The sequence below is a fragment of the Apium graveolens genome, unplaced genomic scaffold (assembly GCF_009905375.1).
Source record: "Apium graveolens cultivar Ventura unplaced genomic scaffold, ASM990537v1 ctg4715, whole genome shotgun sequence".
Lineage (NCBI taxonomy): Eukaryota > Viridiplantae > Streptophyta > Magnoliopsida > Apiales > Apiaceae > Apium > Apium graveolens.
In genome coordinates this window covers 65,787-81,533 of record NW_027418655.1, presented here as the reverse complement: position 1 = coordinate 81,533, position 15,747 = coordinate 65,787, and the positions used below count along the sequence as shown (strand labels likewise).

Sequence of the window (15,747 nt, the reverse complement as noted above, 5' to 3'; positions counted from 1 at the left end):
CTAGACCTCAAAGTTATTGCCTTTACCTGCTCCTTAGCTTCCTTCCTTCCTGGCACTTCAGTGTCACTAGGCAATGTACCAGGTTGACGATTTAGCAAGGCAGTGGCAATTTGTCCAATTTGATTTTCCAAGGTCTTGATAGAAACAGCTTGGCTCTTGCACATAAGCTTTAACTCCTCTAATTCAGATTTTTCATTAGCTTGTGGAAGCTGAAGTTGTGTCTTGGTGCATATTGCGGTTGCTGAAAACCAGGGGTTGTATTGCTTAGTTGGGTACTGCTGATAAGGCTGTTGAACCGAATTCTGAGCGTTGATCCAACTGAAATTAGGATGATTGCGGTTGTTGGGATGATAAGTGGTTGGCACAGGTTGTTGCGATCTCTGAAAATTGCTCACGAACTGGGCTGATTCACTAGAAATAGCACACTGATCAGTCTCATGGGCACCAACACAAAGCTCACAGACACTAGTGATTTGATTAACTCCATAATTAGCCAAAAAGTCCACCTTCATCGTTAAAGCCTTAAGTTGGGCAGCTATAACCGTTGCTGCATCCAACTCCAGAATTCCTGCTACCTTTCCCTGAGTTAGTCTCTGGGAAGGATTCTGGTATTCATAAGCAGCCATCAGTGTAATCAATTCATAAGCTTCATTGTAGCTTTTAGCCCACAAGGCTCCTCCTGATGCCGCATCGAGCATGGGTCTAGAAATAGCACCCAATCCATTGTAGAAATAATTTATAATCATCCAATCAGGCATGCTATATTGTGGGCACTTCCTTAGCATCTCCTTATATCGATCCCAAGCCTCACACAGAGATTCTCCAGTTTACTGAGCAAACTGAGTAAGAGCATTCCTGATTGCAACAGTCTTCGCCATAGGGAAGAATTTAGTGATAAAATTTTGAGCAAGATCTTCCCATTTAGTGATAGACCCTGGTGGTAGAGAATGTAACCAGCACTTTGCCTTATCCCTCAGAGAGAATGGGAAGAGTCGCAGCTTGATAGCATCTTCAGTCACACCATTGAACTTGAAAGTATCGCAGATCTCGATGAAATCCCTGATGTGCATGTTGGGGTCTTCAGTAGGAGAACCCCTAAACTGAACTGAGTTCTGTATCATCTGAATCGTGCTTGATTTGATCTCAAAAGTGTTAGCTGAGATGGCTGGTCTGATGATGCTCGAATGAATATCATTGATCTTAGGCTGAGAATAGTCCATCAGAGCCTTAGGAATTTCTGCTTGATCTCCCATCACTACTAAAACTGCTTCCTCGACTTTCTCTTCTTCTTCTACCTTCTCTTCTTCTTCAAAAACTTCCCTTCGAACCACTACAGCTTCTTTCTTGGCTTTATCCAGAGTTCTCTTACGAGACCGAGAACGCGTATGCATACATGCTCGGCAGAGTACCTGAAATAAGACAAGGGAATAGATAAGTAATAATGTCCGAGTCAATGAACTTTAACGACCACTGATGACAAACACATAAACTAATAATTAACACTGCAGTCCCCGGCAGCGGCGACAAAAACTTGTTAGTCGCTAAACACGCGCTAAATTACACGCAAGTATACACGTTCGCAAGTAGTATATAATTATTTCTAGTTCGTTCCCACAGAGACTGGCTTGGTTAGCTAATTAATTTGTGCACTTATGGACCGATGATATGGCTATTATTCAATGCTAAAACGATAACAAATTAAGATTGTTTATAACTAACAATTATAACTAAGAGAATAAAAATGATTGAATTGATATATATATGACAAACATGGGATTCTAACTTCATTATATACTTTATTCAATAGCCTTTTAGTTCTTAACCTTAGCATGTAATGGTGATGACACTAATTAGATAACACGAAACTAGTAAACGCCAACTTTCGTTGCACGAATACCATACTACCAGACATCCACAAAAAAGATAGAAACTAAATAGACACCAATTATATTGAGACCCTATATATCTATAGAATTTGACAACATAACGGTTTAATGCACAATTTATCTATCGTGATTACATAGGGCAAGTAAGATGGTTAAAATTACCTACGAATTATGCGTATCAATACATGAACCTATGCTAGCATGGCAAGTTCTAAATCCTTAAATTTACTTTTGCTTCATTAAGAATTAACACACTATCTTATAAGTTCGCGATGCTCATAAGACGAATAAGCACAACCAATACTAGGTTATCATACAATCACCATACACTAAGGCATTGAAACAAATCAACTAAAGAAATCCATAAATAAATCCGCTAAAACCCCATGATAACGATTAGCCCATAATCAGACTCATTTTCTATGTGGGTTCCGATGAAAGCATGGTATACTAAACGTAGTCTTTATAAACGAATAATATCAAAGTTAACACAAGAGTATAGGTTCAACAAAACAAGAAACAAGCATCCAAGATTACAACTCAAAACAAATATTCACAAGAATAAACTAGATCGTCTTCGCCTTTGTTGAATTGTGCTATAGGTCTCTTGTCGGCTTCTCCTTAGCTCTGATATGTCTCTGGCTTGATATCCTAATAAGTTATGAAAAACAACCTAAAATTATGATTATATAGCAGCCCTGATCAGCATAGAAGTCCAAAAATCAATCTTCTATTCAAAACAGGATTCTTGAAACCCGACCTGGCACGGCCGCGCGCTTGATCAGCGCGGGCACGCTGGCTCTCTATAGTTTGGGCGCGGCCATGCGCTTGATAAGCGCGGGCGCGCTGGGCTTCTGCCAAAAATCATCTTTCTTCTTTTTCTTGTTGGAATGAGCTGGTCTTCGCTAGCTTTTATTCCAACACCTTCCTAACACCAAATTAGCACCAAAACAATGCTAATTCACCTGATTACCTGGATAATGCCTGAAAATGAAAAAAATACTAGAAAACACATTAAAATACCAATAACTTGAGTACAAATACACCATTTCAATGCTTCTCAGAGCGTAATAAAGTATCATAAATGCCACTCAACAAGTGACTATCATTATGACTTGCTGAGCTAGTTAGCTCACTCTTGCAAATATGTTTATGTTCTTTTCCAATTAAGAAGGAAACTGGTGGTAGCGAGGATCCCCAGACAAGTGCGCAAGCTAGGTTTTCAGGTTGAAATGAAATAAGCTAGCGGAAGATGTGTGGCTTAGTTTGTGTTAAAAGTTTATAATAAAGTTTCACTTCAGTTGTAAGATAAATAAATTTGGGATTTGGTATGTTTGTAATAATAAGGTTGTGGCTTATGGACATACTTTGGACTGTTGGGCTCCGTGGATTATGATAAGTAGGGTCATTGCATATATTATTATTATTATATAAATAGGTTTATATATATGGTGTGTGTGTTGTGGACCCCAAACTTCTAACCCAGGTTTGGAGGGCGCCACATGATCTGATCATTATGAGAAGTAATGAGAAGAGGATCGTCTCTGAAAATCTTGATGAGATTGAAAGGTTTTGATTTGAAGATTACAACCTTCATGATTTTAAAAGTCTTAGATGATACATATCACATGCTGGTGATGTGAATCTTGAAGAGATCAACGAAGCTAAAGTTGTCATACCTATAATGGATTTGTATTTATCTAAGTGTAGATGAACAAGGATCTCTCAAGAAGGATTGCAAGTCTGTTGTACTTTTTAAAATTATACAAAATCGGACATAGACTACACAATTGGTAAACTGAGTAAATGCACGATTATAATGAAAATTTGTCACTTGGAAGTGATTGCAATGTGATTCAAGGTGTATGATATGCGATCGTGAGCTTGGACTGCGATACGAAAGATATCTAATTGTACTATGTGAATAGAGTATGTAAATCAGATATTTGACTTTAAGAACTTAAAAGTCATTAGAAAATATATTTCACACTTAGCAGTTGTGTCATGGAAATCCTAAACTTAGCTCGATTCATGATGGAATACGAGTCTGGTGCATAAATAAATGTAGTTAAAAGGCTGAATAGCCACTTTATAAGGATATTCTCAAATGACAAGGAAAACGATTCTTCAATATGCATATATTATGTAATCAATCTATAAATTGGGAGATCATATTGTTGTGTATGCAATTGTATGTCTCACCGCTATGATGAGGACATGATACCGTTAAACAACCATTCTCAATGAGAATTGTCATGATTGACTATGTAAAGTCAAATGATAATGTTTGGATCCACTAACCAGATGGTTAAACTGAGCGAATCCGTTTAAGCCAAGGGAATCTAGTTAGACCGAGAGATAGTTGTAAAATTATCGAGAGGAATGGGCCTTGCCTATTGCTTAACGGCGTCATGGTGGACACCCAACCTTGCTGACTGGAGATCCCAAAAACTTGGTTCAATGGGACAACTAAATCATGATGACCAAATCACTGTGGGGGTAACCCCTAGCCTATTTATATGATGATGAAACAGTGAATATAATGATGAAACAGTGAGACCCATGAGGTATGAGGTTAAGCTTTATGCTTTTAATGATCTTTGACGAATACAAGGATTTGAAGTTTGAATATATAATATTCGGTTGAGTAAACGCGGGTTACTCTATAAGATAAAGATCACCTATGTAAGAGAGAAGTTGGGCCACTTCAAAGGAGAATTGTGAGGCACAATTCTTTAGAAACTCTTGCAGAACTAGGAAGATGTTCCAGGGCCAAAATGGACATAATCATGAGAACTGAATGAGTCAGGAAATATATAGTGATAAGTAAATCATCGTTTACACAAACTGTCGAATAGTTCAAGAACATCACGTAATACTGTCTACCAGTAAAGTCGGTATACTCATTCGAGCGAAGGTTCAAGGAGCATTCTCTACCTATCGTATGCTATATCTGACCGCCAGAACTATCACCAAGTCAAGCTCCGCGTCTGTCTGTGTATGTGGTGTGTGCTACTGGACCATCAATCTCATTTGTGAGGGATTGTTGGACAAACTTAGTATTTTAGACTAAGTTGTGAATCATTTTGAGACTCTATATGAGTGATACACATTATGTGTTAGTGGTGTGTATTTATTGGAATGTATTCTCCTCTTCGAGGGGTTTCCAACGCATATTTACACGCTCAAAATGAGTAAAAGGTGAATAAGAATTGATGTTCCAAAGTGTGACCTTTTAATGTGAAAAGTGGATTTTGTACCACATAAAGAGTAACACAAACCTATTCCTTGGTTTTTCTTATAAATACCATATACCACTTCGAAAATAAATACAAGTTCTTTCAAGCCTCTCTTTAAATATAGAGTCTTAGGGCATCAGTTTTATTAAGTCGAGAAAATAAGAGTCGTCTCTTTAATTCTTGGTCTCTTTAATCTTAAATTTTCCCAATATTCTGGTGATAGTTCTCGAGCTCAGTTCAAGTTCGCTGAGAATATTTTCGATTTATCGATTATACTGGTATCTTGTTTTATCCTGGGAAGCAGGTCGCTAAACACGGATGGTTCGGGGCGAAACCGCTTTAAGGACACAGTTTTCTGGACTCGAGATTAAATCCAATCTTTGTTTTCTTTCTCAAACCCTTCTCCTAACTTAATTATTAATTCTTATATGCTTATGTGATTTAAGAATTAGCAGTGTTCTTATGAATGAGTTATATATTCAATTTATATAATATTGTCTATATCGTACAAGATTGCTAACACTTGATTAATCCAAAAATTGAACCTTTTATTACTCCTTCCATATAATAAATGAAAATAAAAATAAAATAAAATAAAATAAACTAGAGTAAAATAAAAGTACACCACCCAAATATTTCAATAAGGGTTAGTTGAGCATATAAAGACTCACCTAATATTTTAAATAATATTTACTCGAAATAAAGAAATAATAAAAAAATGAGTTTTTCTTATCAAAATAATTAGATATAAAAAAAATTACTAAATAATAATTTCTGAAGCACCTATCTTAGGAATTTTAAATAATTTTCTCAAGATTTATTATTGGCAATATTTGGATTTCTAAAACTAACACTTATGTAACAAAATTGTCAATATTTGGATTTCTAAAACTAACACTTATGTAACAAAATTGTCAATTTAACTTAGGATTAAATAACTGAGTAACAAAATTATAAGATATCTGAATTCTATGATACACTCGATTATAAGTATAGAATAAAATGAAACTCTCTTTGAGAAAATAACCAAATAATTATTAATTAACCAAAAATCAGAAATCCCATATTTAGTTAAATTCCCACGAGATATTTAACGACACAAAATAAGATTAGCGCAAATAGGTAAGAGATAAATAATATCCGAATATTGTTGTGCACTACGTAATAAAACTCTCACTTTAGATTTTTAAAGTTATACATATTAGAGAGAAAATATGTAAATATATATTTAAAAGAAAATAAATATTTAACATTATTTTAAAGATAACAGTTTCTGCAGTTCTCGATAAATATAAGTGTGGCGCCCTCCAAACCCGGGTCAGAAGTTTGGGGTCCACACACACACCTTATTTATAACCTGCTTATAACAATAATAAAGATAATAATAATATGCAGTGACCCTACTTACCAACCACCACGGACCGCAACAGGTTAAAGTATGCACACAAGCCAAACACACTATTATATTACAAACGTTCAAATCCCAACTATTCCAAACTCAAAACTGAGTATTAAACATTATTACAAAGTTTTACAAACTTAATTTATTCCAAAAGAAGCCTACTAGCTCAGCTTCCTCAACCTTAATCCCTAGCTCTCGCGCTGGACTGGGGATCCTCACTACCAACTGGTTCCTTTTTAACTGGAAAGAATATAAACAACATCGCACAAATGAGCTAACTAGCTCAGCAAGTCACAATGACAAAACTGAGAATAATGATCATCAAGTGAACATGATTATGATATCAAGTGAACAATGGATTATGATTTAGAATTGGATATTATACTTTTATTTTAAAAACCAAGGTTAGGTTGCTGATCAGTCACACACTAACCCCGAGCAAAGCACACAGCATTGCTCTAACTACTGGATCCAAGGCACACATTGGCCTAACTTGACCATTATATGGTCTGACCACAAATCTGGTCCACAATTTTATAAAAACAATCTAATTCTAACATAATAACAGAATAAGCAATAATAAACAATAACCAGAATCATTAACAACAATGAGTGTTTAACAATGAAAGGGTTTCAATCCTTGTAAGGATCAATAAGGTAATTTCAAAGCTTGGATGCTGGGTAATGAAAGAATTGGATAACAAGGAATCAACGTTTCAGGGTTTCAAAGATTTGGGCTTTCAAAGCATAAAATACAATAGGTTGAGTATATAAGTAATTCAGTTCAGTTTTTGGTATTTAGTTTGTATGTATTTGTGGAGTAGTATCGTAGATTTGTGGTTCGTGTTTGGGGTATACAATAATCAATGGCTTAGAAAGAATAAGGTTCATGGCTCAAGAACAATAACTGGAATCAGGGTTTGGGTTTCAGTGCTTCAAAGCACTTGCAATATCAACAAGACTATCAAGTACTACAATATCTCGAGAAAGTTCAGAACACTTGCCTGGTATTAGCTTACTATATTGCACTTGCTTCCAATCTCAACCGTCTCATTCCTCAACTACCTGTTTCCCTTTCCTATGTTTTGCCTCTTCTGCTCACATATCATAAGCATTTATCAATATTCAACTCATATGATTCTATTTAACACATACTTCTATATACCCTTTGTTTTACCCAAATCCGGTTAACGGATTGAAAGTTACGCAATAATCAAGTAAACACCGAATATATAGACCGATAGTCAATCAACAAGTCACGTATAACACATAATACATCACGTAATCAATGAAATATCATTTATAAAGAAGTCTCGGGACATAAATAGGCTTTCTGGTATTTAAAATGATTTTTAAAACATTTTTCGGAATTAAAACGGGCCGTTGGATCAATTTCAAGGTAACAAACAGGGTTCGGTTGGCCAATTCTGGCTCCGAAACAATTTTATAATAATTATCGAGCCTTGGAAATAATTTAGAATAATATTTTAAAGCTCGAAACTATTTTTCGGAATTTTTAAATCATTTTTAAATAATTAAATCTAATTAAATAATTAATTAAAATCAATTAATAATTAATTAAATCAATTAATCAATTAATTTTCGAATTAATTGACCAATTAATCAATTAGAAATTAACTGAAATTAATTAACTAATTAATTTAGATTTATTTTTGAATTAAAAATAATTTTTGGAATTAAAATACTAATTTTTAGAATTTTCAGAAATTAAAAATGAATTTTTATAATAAAAATAAATAGGAAATATGATTTTTGAATATTTTTAAAACAGGAATCCTATTTTTGCAAATTCTGGAAACCTCAGGGACCTAACTTCATCATTTCCAAAAGTACAGGGACCAAACTGCAATTTTGCAGTCCAGTCGCCGGAAAACGTCGGGGGTGGCCGGAGAACTCGACTCCGGCATCCTCCCACCACCACAAGCTCCAGATCAATACTACACAACACCAGGAATCTATATCTGCAATCAAAATTCACCAATAACCCCAGACTTGGCCGGAAATTGGCCAAGAACATCGTAAAACTTAAAAACACAACTACCTTCAATTCACTAATCCTCTGTTAACGAGCTATATACCAATCGATTTCAAATTTCATAAGGAACACAACCCACTATAAATCAACAGCTAATAACCCTTGAATCAAAAATCCCCAAATTTCAATTGAAAACATTCATATGGGTTATAAACCCTAATTTTGAAATTCGAAAATCAAACTCGGATTTGAACATGTTATTGAACTCCAAATCAGACGTATAATATATCAAAATCATCAGGAAAACAAGCTCTACAACATGCAATCATCAAATCATACAAACAATCATCTAAACAAAAATTCATATTTTTCATAAAATAATTCGAAAATAAATAAATTTCCAGAAAATAAACCTTTGATTTTGCAGTTCTAAACTTGTATAATCTGATAGTACTCTTCAAAACCTCCGTTTTGGTTACTAGAGCTTCCCGAGCAGATTTCAATAACACCTCCAAATAGTAGTTTGATTCTCAGAAAGATTTATGAATATATGATTTTTCTCTGTAAAATTATATAATTATCTGTCTGCAAATGATTTTGATACGAAATAAAATACGGTAAAAGACTATTTATAATTACGGAAAATTAGTATCCCGTTGGATCATTCCGGATATAAAACGGTACGTTTATTTATAAAACTGATCCAAACGGTATCGGTTTTCGGGATAATTATCCAAACCAGTACAATTTGTACTGCGGTCTTGGTCTCAGCGCCTGGTTACACGTATTACGAAGTGATAATTGGATAGTTTAATAAAAAGCTCCCGTTTATCGAAAATATGGGTTTTATTGATTTACCGAAACGAATATTGTATCAAAAATATTGCGCCGGGACCCGCGCAGAACAAATCGTACGCCAGATCGAAAAAGTCGAAACATGGAATATGCTCGGAATATTACAATTAGGTTAGGAAGGAGTTCTCGGAAGAGTTTCGGGTTCCAAAAACGTAACAACGGGTGACGTCGGTTGGTTCTCGTTTTTATAAAATAGGTTTTAAATACCCGGAAAACGATTTTATAAATTTCATATGATCCTTATAAATCCATAAATCAACATAAAAATAATTAGAAAGATATGACAATTATCTATATTTTATTTTAGACATATAAAAATTAAAATACTCAGTTAATAATATTTTTAAATATCCAAACACCGATAACACTTAACAATTAATTCACAGAATAGATACTGAACACACATAATAATTATTTAATAGCAAAAATAATTACACGATATATCCCGGATATTACAATAAGCGTTATCAACTAATCGACGCGCGCACTTGCGATGGCCATAAATTAATAATAAATAATTTAATTCACGCACTTACTTTCTAATTGCGATAAGGATAATTACTTGTTTAAAATTTTTTGCGGACGTTACAGTAATAAATGATTGGAATCTCTCAAGACGCATATGTTGCCTTCGATGATCAGTCGCGAAATAACACCGGCATGCCGAAGCACATCTAAAAAAATGGGGGTACCCAAAACGGCAACACATTGGACTATAATAATAATCATATATATTATTGTATGTCATAATTTATGCACACTCTGGGCCGGCGCCATGACCTTTTACGCAACCATCCAATCTAGAATATAAGAATTCGGTAAAAAAATGGAATTCTTATACAACAATCAACTACTATTCCTGTATATTAGGAATAGTCAAAACCAACTTTTATACCGAACAGTGTATCTCATTGTCCAAGAAACAACCAATGAATCACTGTTTACCAACAACAATGGATTCTAGAAAAATAATTACTAGAAGTATTTCTGAACCAGTATCACAATGATAAGTTATATTGAAAACAATATTATAATTCAACTAACAAAATATCGAGTTAAGGTGAAAATAGTTCCATAAACATAAGTAAACATTTTTGTATTCAAAACATTTAACTATTCCAGAAGTAGAATAACAGATGAAAACTTACCTTTTAGTTTTTAGCAATTAGCCACACTCGCAGTTAAGGGTGTGCAAAATTTGGGCAAAACCGAAACCGAAAACCGCTAAAACCGATAAAAACTGAACCGTATAAATTTGAACCGAAATCAGACCCAAAAAATTAAAAAACCGAAACCAAAACCGATTGTGCGTTTTGGTTATACCTTAAGACCGAACCGATAAGAACCAAAACCGGTCCGATTATTAAAATAAATTAATAAATAAATTATATAAAATTTTTAAATTTAATAAATACATATATTTTTTATTTATAAATATAAGTAATAAAACTGAAGGTTTATACCTGAACTACACAGTGGACATATTGGGCTATTAGTATTTTAGTACTTGGGCTTTAGCGTGTAATGCTAACTGATCATAAGACTTAGCATTTTTTTAAACACATAGATTACATCTCACGATGATTCAACCAAGTAGAAAAATGATATCCGCTCTTTGTATAGACATGAGGTTAGTAAATTATATTGACTAGTAGTTCCAGATGGGGCTATTTATAACCAAATCATTGTAAGTTAACGGCCAACCAGTTATATTTGAGTGAAATACATAGGGTGAGGATAAATTGTTGTCTTTGTGTCATGACCTGTGCCTCACTTTGCTATACACTACTTAGCAGTTCTTCTCTTTTTTTTTAAATACAAGTCGTATTTATTTTGTCAAGTTTGTGTGATACAATTTTAAATCGGAAACCGATCCGCTTATAACTGAACCAAGGTTTCTTAAACCGAAACCGAACCGATGGTTTCGGTTGCGGTTTCGGTTTTAAATTTTAAAAATCGAGAACATGCGGTTTTGGTTCGATTTTATTCAAAAACCACCCTGATCTGACCCGCCCTCTCCCCTACTCGCAGTAACTATTCTGACATCTTGTCTCAAGACAATCACCGTCTTTTATTTCCACCAATCCTTTAATCTGTTTCTTCTGCGGTTGTTGCAAACCCGAGATGCAATAAAATTTCACTTTAATATTGATATCGACATCTAGTCTCAATCGTCTTGAACCATTCACATCTATAATTAAAAGATATCACTTTAGTCGTGTAGACGATAATAACTCGGCGATTTCCTCATCTAAAACTTTATCGTCTACCCATACGATAACCCATACATAAGACAACAATTACATACAATAATCTGACAACACGTACTCACATAATTCACATAGCACGTAAACACATAATTTACGTAACACATAATTCAAATCATCAAAATATTTGACTCGGTATGTCTAAAACTCAAACCGAGTCCAGATACGACTTCTCAGTCAATACGCGACTTAGAATTGTTTACAAAATGAGCGATCTTTCGCTAAAAAATTTTTATGTCTCATAGGTATTTTTAATGGAAGCGAAATATTTTTCTGAGTTTAGACATATTTGTTTCGTATTAAACATATGAACATTCTATTTATTACGAATGAAATAAGAATGTTTCAATTAATAATAATATTAATTGATTATTCAATACTTTTATATATTTTGAAAAGCTCAAAATAATTTTAAAATATTATTTGGCTCAATTACAAATAATTACATTTTATTTAACTGTTTATAAATAGAATTAATTGATTAAATAATTTAATCAACCAATAAAATTTATAATTAATTAATTAAAATAAATTATAAATAATTAAATCAAACTTGGATTTTCAAAGAAAAATAATATGGAAAATAACGTTATGGAATTAAAATGATTTACTTGATCATTTAAAGATAATTAACTAAATTAATTTTGATATTAAAATCAATTTTGGAAATAAAATATGAATTTTGATTTATTTTTAAAATAAAATCTCAGATACAGATTTTGGAAATGGTTTTGGGGATTTTAGGATCAAAACCGGGTCTAAATTTATAACAAACGGGTCAAGAAAACCCACCAGACTGGGTCGAACGTCGGCCGTATTCTGGGAAAGTTCCGGCGGCTTCGCGGCTCCAGCGATCTCTGACGACGCCCAAAACACGAGTTTCTGGCCCCATTTTCAGCACAAAATCATGCGACAATCTCACGAAACCAGAAACAACAACTAACATCACAAATCTTTCCATGAGAGTCGATTCCGCCAAATCAAAAATAACCCGACGATAATTTTCCGGCCGATAATCAACCCCCACAAAACGATAACCAAACTTGAAGATTTATAACCCAAAACGGAGCTCTAAATCATACCAATCTAACCCAATAACTCTAATTAACAAATAATCAAGAACAACTTCGAAAAAAATCAAAATAAAAATGATGAACAAACCCTCTTTTTGACCTCATTAAATTCGAACTCAAAATATGCGAATAAATAGGTAATTCAATTATAAATAGAGGGGTATAACTATTTATGGATTCAAAATCACTCCTCGAAACCCCCAAATTTGACAAGGAACCCTAGAATTTAAAATTTTAAATTTAACCATCTTGAAGATTATTTGATGATGGATTTCCAAAGAACAGATCGCGGGCTTCGATTTGTTTACTCGAACTTGAAATTTGGAGTTCAAAATCACATTTAAAAGGTTGTTTGATTCATTAGATGTTCAAGAACTCAAGAATAGGGGATTTTACTATTTTTTGCAAAATAAAAATTATAAATCTAATTTTTAATAACATTTTTGTTAATAAAAAACCTATTAATAATTACAGAAAAATACTCCTAAAATTATTTGGGGCCTAAATATATCATTGAATAAAAATAATTAACCTAACATCAATAATAAATGGGGGAAAATACAATTTCAAATGAATACAAAAATTATGTCAAAGTTCCCAATAATTATGAACTTTCCGAAAATACAAAATTTAAAATATTTGAAAATCCCATAATTTTTTAAAAATGAAAATACAATGTTTGTGGGATTTGACTTTCCGGTAAGGGCGGGTCCAATAATCTTTTGGAAAATAAAATATTTTCTAAATTAACAGTAAACCCCGAAAACAACTATAATATATGTAAATGCATGCAGAACGAGACAAAACATGTAATACATAATAAAAGCACTTTGACACACATCCAAATTGTGTATAAGTTCATATAACACGTAACAAATATCCAAAAAATACTCTGGTCCTCACGGGATCGCACGTAAATCTACCTCATGTTATATCATTGCCAACAATATTTTAAATGATAATAAAGACGTAATAATTCATTTAACACTTTACAAATTACTCGTAAAATATTATTTTTGAATATCTTCACAATTCACTCGAATCAAGGTAAACATGGATAACATACCAAATATAATTTTAAACATGGATTAAATAGCCAATCGATCCCCAAAATTTTAAAACGAACTCATCTGGCCGATAACAATAAAATGACCGGCTTTTAATAAAATTTTAAAAATAATAAATTTAAGTAAATATTTTCAGAAAACTGACAAGGATCGATACAACACTAACAATTAACACCTTAAGCCATAAAAAGACACAACCTCATCATCAGAAATAAAATATCCATAATTTTATTGCCTCAAAATTGAAATGATCACATAAATTAATCCAAATAATAATAACATTGATTCCTGAAAATTCAGGATATTATAGTGATACTGCAATATCTTGGCAATCTACAAAGCAGACTTTTGCAGCAACTTCTTCGAATCATGCAAAACTGTTAGCACTTCATGAAGCAAGTCGAGAATGTGTATGGCTAAGATCTTTGGTCTACCATATTCGAGAATCATGTGGTCTTTCAGTCAATAAATGAAGTCATACTGTTTATTTAAAGATAATGAAGCATGTATCACTCAGACTAAAGAAGGTTACATCAAAGGAGATATGACAAAACACATTGATCCAAAACATTTCTTCACTCATGAACTTCTACAAATGGGAGAAATTGATGTTGGTAAGATTCGCTTGTGTGAAAATCCAGAAGATTTGTTGGTAAGATTTGAATGCGTAAATTTCGAGATTTATGTTAGAATGAGAGGGGGGCCATGGTAATTGAATTATGTATAACACATGTACTTTTTTCCTTCACTAGGGTTTTTTCCACATGGGTTTTTCTAGTAAGGTTTTAACGAGGTATGATGTTATTACATGTCATCTAAGGGGGAGTGTTATGTATATTAGTGGATGACTCTAGAATATTCTAAGCTATAATCTTTCATCTTCATATAACTTAAGACTTTTGACTTTACAATTGCATGACCCTTGACTTTACAAGTCAATGTAACTCATGTCTAATAGGCCTATAAATAGACTTCGCCCTTTTGAGCTTGTAATATAGAACATATATGAAATACAATTCTTGAGCTCTCTCTTTTCTCTCTTCCTTATATATTATATATTATATCATAATATATTATTTTTTATTTTAAGAGTGACAAACAACAATATTAAATGTTTAGAGACAAAACATGCTCATGATTTCTTGTTAGACATTACTATATAGGGACTGAGAAAATATATGACCCAAATTGAGTATCAAATGATTTTGTGCTACACTCATGATCCTCTTATTTTTAAATGGTGCATATTGTCTTTTGTGTTTATCTCGCATGGACAAATTTGGATAACATGTTATTCATTGTCAAAATCAACCAGGTTCCAAGTCTCGTTATGAAATGATCCGATATATATTATATGATATTACTCGGAGTGGAGAAATTATGGCTCAGAAGGAGGCTCTAACGAACTTTATCATCTCTCCACGAGAAGTTAGATAGCCTCTCATATCAACCGATATTTTGGTTTACAGTTGAAATGCAGGAAAACACTATCGATCTCACAGAAATTTCACCGTTGAGTGATTTTAGTAAGGACGTGGTGTTTATATCCGACAACAACTAAGACATCAACTGAAATAAAAGGTAAATAAACATGATGAGGCGTGTAAAGATAATCGACATTGTTTTATATTGTCTATTTTTTACGCATTCGAATTTTGGATTCCGAAGCAATCGAATTTCTGAGCATAATACAAAAATTCATGTATAAAAATATATAATGACAATTATATATTCAACGAATAAAATTTGTAATTCAACAAGCTCTCGTGAGCAGCTTGTGCAACGCTCATTTGTAACTTGAATGTCATTAACATGTTGAAAAATCAATAAAATACAATAACCATTGTAATGACAATAAAACAATAAACATAAATAATTAATAAAAATTACTACAAGGTATTAGTTTAGTTCACAATTTTTCATTTGAAACAAAATTATAAAATGAATGTAAACTTTTTGGGT

General features: G+C 33.0%; 1 non-coding gene across 1 annotated transcript; it reads left to right on the top strand.

Moving 5' to 3' along the window:
- The first annotated feature begins 756 nt into the window (after positions 1–756).
- LOC141702170 (small nucleolar RNA R71) lies at positions 757–863 on the top strand. Its single transcript, XR_012567042.1, has one exon. It is a non-coding gene; the product is annotated as a small nucleolar RNA R71 (small nucleolar RNA).
- The last annotated feature ends 14,884 nt before the right edge of the window (positions 864–15,747 follow it).